This window comes from Nelumbo nucifera, chromosome 3, assembly GCF_055504915.1.
Source record: "Nelumbo nucifera cultivar China Antique chromosome 3, China Antique-T2T, whole genome shotgun sequence".
In the NCBI taxonomy this organism is placed as follows: domain Eukaryota; kingdom Viridiplantae; phylum Streptophyta; class Magnoliopsida; order Proteales; family Nelumbonaceae; genus Nelumbo; species Nelumbo nucifera.
This window is the reverse complement of record NC_142651.1, coordinates 87,287,905-87,294,501: the sequence shown is the minus strand read 5'-3', so window position 1 is coordinate 87,294,501 and position 6,597 is coordinate 87,287,905.

Genomic DNA, 6,597 nt, shown 5'->3' with positions numbered 1-6,597 from the left:
GGGGAAGGTTGGACCTGACACGGACTGTCTTCCTGGGCTTGGCCTCGTCTAGGGGAACCGAGACGAGGTCCTCGGCTTGTTAGTCTCAGCTTGTTGGTCTTGGCTTGTTGGTTTATCTCTAAGGTCAAAGCCCTCTAGTGGTAGCGTTTCCTTGTTCTTGCCCTTCAATGCTGCCACATAGGACTGCAGGGTTGCTTGTTAGTCCCCACAAACAACTCTAATGCTGTGCTTGATGGGGAAATTGAGGGTGAGGTGATACGAGGAGGTGGCTGCCCTGAGCACAAGAAGGGACGACCTCCCCATGATTGCATTGTAGGCTCGATCCCTACCGTGACAAGTAGGGTAATTTTTTCCTCTGGTCTAACCATGTTACTAGAGAAGCCCACCAGTTGGACGTTAGCTAGTTGGAAGCGCTCTGGCGCTATCTTCATCTTCTGAATAGCTTCGTAGAAGAGAATGTCAGTCGAGGAGCCAGTGTCGACAAGGATCCTCTTGACTACAAAGTTTGCAATGATGGTTGAAATCACCAAAGCATCATCATGGGGGACTGTAACTCTCTTCAAGTCCTCATCCATAAAGGAGAGGGTTTCTTGCTACTTTGCTTTTTTGGGGGCAGGCTTGTGGATATTCAACTACCTGGCATAGGCCTTATGGGCCGAGGCCGAGGCTCCACCTGAGGTCGTGCCCCCAGCGATGATGTCGATGACGCTGGTTATCTGCTGGTGCTGCTATTGTTGATGGGAAGATGAGGCACTGAGCTCACCACCCACGAACTACTTAAGGTGCCCTCATTGAATGAGGAACTCTATTTTGTTCTTCGGATCATAATAGTCCTCTATGTTGTGGCCGGTGTCGCGGTGGTACTTGCAATATTTTTTGGGATTTCCCCTCTGGGGGTTCCTCTTCATCTTCTCGGGCCACTTTATCAACTTCTCCTCTCCGATCTACATCAATAACTGTGTCTGGGTGGAGTTGAGTGGCGTGTATTGGTTGTAACCCAGGGCCGAGGCCGGTGGCTTCTTGTGGTCCTTGTTGTTGTTGTTGTTGTGGTGGTGGTGGTTGTATCCACAATTCCTCTTCTTCTCGGGGGGAATCGTTGTGGCGCTCGGCCTCTCTTTCGTGGTGGTCCCCGGCCGAAGCCTCTTCAACCGTAATGTATTTTTGGGCCTTCTTGAGGAATTCTAGCTTTGTCTTCGACGAAGTCTTGGTGACCGAACACTTCAAGGCCGAACTAGGGTGGAGACTATTGATAGCAGCATGCATGGAGGCCATGGGGTCGAGGTCATAGACCTCGAGCTCTTCCTTTTTCAAGTGGTCGATGTAGGACCACAAACTCTCTCCCTGCTTATGCTTGATAGATATTAGCGAGACGATGCTCTTTTGGCATCGTCTGTTGTTGATGAAGTGAGCGAGGAATAGGTTGGCGAACTGCTCCCATGAGTTGATCACTGAGGCAGGAGGCTGGAGAACCAATGACGGGCGGCTCCCCTGAAGATGGCTTGGAAAGTTCGGCACGTCAAGGCGTCAGAATACTCATAGAGTATCATGAGCGCTTTGAAACTCTCCAGGTGGTCGTTAGAGCCTTGAAGAGTTGACGGGGAGAGGCTTGGAGATGATATTCGGGGTGAAAGCATCCATCCACCCCATCAGATAGCTCTGGTCGACCAAGGCGTTAGCTCGGCTTTCTCAAACTTGATGGAGCTCATCTTTGATGGCCCCAAGCTCAGCTCACAGTTCTGTAATCCGAGGGTCAACGGGGCTTGCTGTCTGTCTATGTCCTCACGGGCACGGTGGGGTCGGCACAAACTCCGAAATGATCTGAGGTGGGACCATGTGCCTCCCGTCTGGCGCGGCAGTCATTCAAGACGTCACGGATGTCTGAGGCCGACACTGTGTTGGCCCTCAGCCCTTGAGAGGGTGTTTTGACAACCAAGGTGCCCGCCCTCATCCTGGGAGTTCTCTCTCCGGGAGGTCTCTTGTTCCTATGTGGTGGGCTGGTGGGTTAGTTGCTGCCAGACGCGACGGGCTCAGCCCGTTGGGGGTCGGCTAGGGCCTTGGTGTACTCTCGCCGGCCCTGGTGACCTAACATCCCGGTGGGGCAGTTGCCTCGGGGGGGACCTCCAAACTGGGGGTAGGTTTGTTCCACACGCTGCGTGAGGTATTCTAGACGGTTGAGGACTGCATAAACTATTCATTCATGACTAGGTTCTAGGGGTTCCTAGCTCTTCGTACCATTGTGTTTGAAGCTTTAGGAGATCCTAAGTTTGTAGTGTTTTGGGGGATCGTCTTAGCAACATATCCCACAGACAGAGCCAATTGTTGATGCTCGGTTTAGCTGAGGGTAACAAAGTAATTTCACTCCCAAGTTTCGAAGGAGGGTCGAAAGCTCTGAGGGTCCGGAGGAGATGAGTCGAAGCCAAGAACAGGAGGCCAAGGCGAATTGTTCCTTCAGATGCTGTAGAAGCCAAGGGATGGTACTGAGAAGGGTGTCCAAGGGAGGATGAGATGTTGTTCCCAATGTACTGAATCTGCGAGGGAGAAGGTGTTAGAGGCCTCAGGTGACTAACCGAGGCAAGGACTCCAATGGTCAAGTCAGTATGTGCACTAGGCAAGTGTGAGTTTCGAACCGAGGTGTCCATACGAGGTTTTAGGTAGTGCTAGGTCCTTAGAGGAGAGAGAACTAGAGATCCAAAAGTTTCGAATCCTTTACCTTGTGGGAGGTGCATTGCATTTATAGCTGGAGCTGTTAAGGGGTAATTGGGCTCGGATGGTCCAGATGTGAGCCGTACAAGGGCCTAGCGAGATGTTCTGTCAGTGCCACGCGGTGCCCTACGACTGGATCTGCCTAGTCCGTGTCAGGTAACCCTAAGCATCCTCATGGTAAGCCTATACGGGCTTCCTCCATTTGACATGTGTCAGCCTTGTATAGGCCAGCCAAATGCGCCTACATCAATATCCAAAGAAAGCTGAATTGAGCCTTGAGTCTTGACTCACTTCAAGTTCTTAGTTTGATGAAACCATTTTTCCAATTTATATGTGTGTTGTTGTTTAAATCGGTAAACAACTTTGGAGTTGGAGACCACATCTCTGCCCCACAATGCACCACAGCATATCCCCGCCATGTGTTGGGAACATCTCCCGATGATGTACCTGAATTGATAATGTCATCATTGGGAGATACTCTTAAAACACGGCGAGAATGTGCTGTGGAGCGTTGTGGGGCGGGAAGTTATGGGGCGGAGATGTTAACTCGTTGGAGTTGGGAGGAGGAAAAATATATCACAAAAAGATTATCCCACACTTTTCAATTATTTCTATTTTTCTCTTTTTTTTTTTGTAAAGGGTTTCGATTCTTCATAAAACTAGAAGACTAAAGAGGTTGCAAAATAGATAAATGGGAATGGGATGGCGGTAGTAAATTTCCACAATCAATGGTTGGTGCCTTTGATGATAATGGTAATATTGACTACACCACCAATGGATGGCACGTGGTATGTCTATGGGTATTCTCATCATCTCCGCCTCATCTAGGGGCATGGGCAACCATAGGGAGTGCCTCGTCGACCAATTTGCTTCCAACCACAACGGGGGTGCGGGATGAGCGTAGGGAGTGCTACAACCCTTCGCAATAGAATGAGTCTGGCCGACGCCTTGTACTGGTGTTTCAAAGTGTTTAATGATGTGCTTTCGGACACACTAAGTTTTTATTGTTATTGTCGGGGAAGCACAAAGAAAAATTTTTATCTTTGTCTGGATCTGTTTCATTATTTTTTTATTTTCATTTTATTACTTGATCCATTATCTCAGTTTAATTCTTATTTCTCTTTGATTCTACAAGACGGAATAGCAAAAGGTGGGGGTACCGAAGCTGTTAAACAGTCTTTGTATGCCCTTAGCTTCAATCAGAATGATGTACTTTTGACGTTTATTGTAAATGAATAAAGTGCATATTTGATTCATGTTCTTGTTGTTTATTTCTGTGTTATACCATTAAACTTGACACTTAATGAGACTTGTGTTAGTTTAGAATGTTCACAGCCGGTGGGTCGGTCTGGGGAGACCTATCCTGATAAGGCTGACACTGATGTGCCACCAAGTCGGTTGGGATGGCCTGTCTCAGCCGCCAAGGTGAGACCCAAGGCACATGCAGTGTAGGATTAATTGAATCTTTGAACCGGACCAAATTTTCAGTATTGCCTTGGACCTTGGAGATTAATGGGCAAAACTGGAAAGTTACATCTGACCCCTAGACTCGATTATGATACTGCACTAGGTGTCGGATTGGGCTATCTTTGATGTACCAATTAGTGAGATCTTTAGCGGGGGTCAAAACCTGGGTATGTTGGGACAGTCTGAGAATTCATCTTAGTGGGTGATCATAGTGACAGGATCAGCCCCTTTGTGAGACAAAGGTAATGATCGGGGATGCACTCTCTCTGATGAAAACTAAGACTGTCGGCAGCCGATTTCAATCGTTGAGATTTGTTTTGCAAAATATATTTTATATGAGATATAAAAGTATATATATTACGGTTTCTAAAATGTTTGCAAAAGGTTTTAATTCCCGGGATCCATATAAGCAGAGAGTGCAACACTATTCCTTGCAGCCGAGGGAGAGGTCTTCTCTTGTCGGGCAGTGTTTGATCATTATGGGCTGAGAGGTTAAGTGTAAGACCACTAAGGGTAATACCTGATGGGCTAATCTTGCATCTACCCATAATCCCTGGGTTTATATAAGATGGCTTGGCCCAGGGACCACTTAATGTAAGTGTTGGGCCCAATAGAAGCCCATGTGATGGGTTTCAGGGGGTGCACTGTCCACAATAGTGTATTCGGCCAGGCCTTGTAACAAAGGTTGGGCCGAACCCATGTGGCTGATGTGTAGATCAATGCTTGGATCCCACGTCTTACAAAGAAGCCCAATTGGGCAACAGTTTGGAAGCAGTTTGAGCACATAGACTTATTGGGCCTAAAGCCCATTTCGAACTAGCCTGTTTTAATTAGTTAAGTAGAGGGGGCGGATCTGGGATTAAATCAGCTGATAGGATAAAGTCATACCCTATCCACTCAGAGAGACCAGATCTGAATTCAGATCTGGAAACCTCCTGATAAGATCAGGAGAAGGCTGATCTAATCTGCAGATAAGATAAGGGTCTTATCCTTATCATTTAAAAAGAGTCCAAATTCAGATAATGATCTGAATTTGGAAACTTCTGATAGGATCAGGAGCTGATCTCTTTAAGCCTACAACAGGAGGGGGCGAACCATCAAGATCATCCCAGAAGTTCCAGAGATACTAGATCTTGAATTACAGAGAGAAGAATACACAGTGTGACTGCACCTTCTACCTGTGATCCCTTCTTGCCGCCGCCATACTGCCAGTTCGTTCTCCAACATTGTAGGAGTGGTCAAGATTGGATCTTGATATCAGTCTTTGTTGAAAGGCTGATAGGAAGTTGTGCTCACTGCCTCCATTGGATTCTTGCTGAAGAATTCGGTTCGTAGGACGGACCCTGCTGATTCTGCTCCTCCATCCACTGTGTCATCTTCAGTGGGAGCAATTTTTGGTGATCTTCTTTGGACGTGAACACCTCCATTGAGAGATACTATTTCTCTGTATCAGGTATATCCCTCTCCTACTGTTTCGTTTCAAATCTAGTTCGGTTCATAGTTCAAGATTGATCCTTGAAAAATATGGTTTTTCTAAAATAGGGAATACGATTCCCAGTTGAAGGGAAAGAAATTTTTTGAAATTCGCCCACCCTATTCCGCACCTTTTGGGCGTCCATGTGATGGATCTCACATCCCTTCAGGAGCATTGCAGGACTATGGGAGAAAATAGAAAAGAAGAGAAATTGGATTGCGTTTAAGGTGTAGTTGTTTCATTTTATTTTTAGTTTTCTTATTTTTTTGAACTCTTTTTTTATAGAATAGTGATTTTTTCTGTCATTTTGTTCCTAGATTTACTTTTCTTTCTTTATTTTAATTTCTTGTTCAGATTTTGTCTTATTAGGTTTGTGTTCTTCTTTTATTTTAGATAAAAAAACAAAAAAAAATGTTTATTTTATTTTATTTTATCTTTTTAATTGCCGCATAATTTTCTTTTGTTTATTTTAGTTTCAGTTTAATTTTTAGAATAGCAATTTTCTTGTTGGAATTTATTTTGTTAGTTGTTAATCTTTTTTTGAATAATTATTTCTTTTATTTTCTATTTGTTTTAATTATTTTTTTCCTTTTTTAGTTTCCTTTTTATTAGTGCTTGAATTGAATTATCAATTGTTAAAAAAGGAAATTGTTCAAATTTTCGAATTTTGAATTTAAATTTAAAATTCAAAACTGAATTTTAATTTGAATTTCAAATTTCAAAATATAAATTTAAAATTTTGAATTTCAAAAAAAGTAAAAAATAAAAAATCGAAAAAACTTTTTTTTAATTTAATTTTTGCATTCCAACACTTAGGGTTTCATATTCTAGAGCATGCATCATATAGGTTTATTTAATTGTTAAATTATCATTGCTAGTTGTGAATGTGTTAGGCTTCCTTTCTTTTTATTATTTTGATTGCTTCTTGTGCTTAGTTTATTTTATTCTTTTAT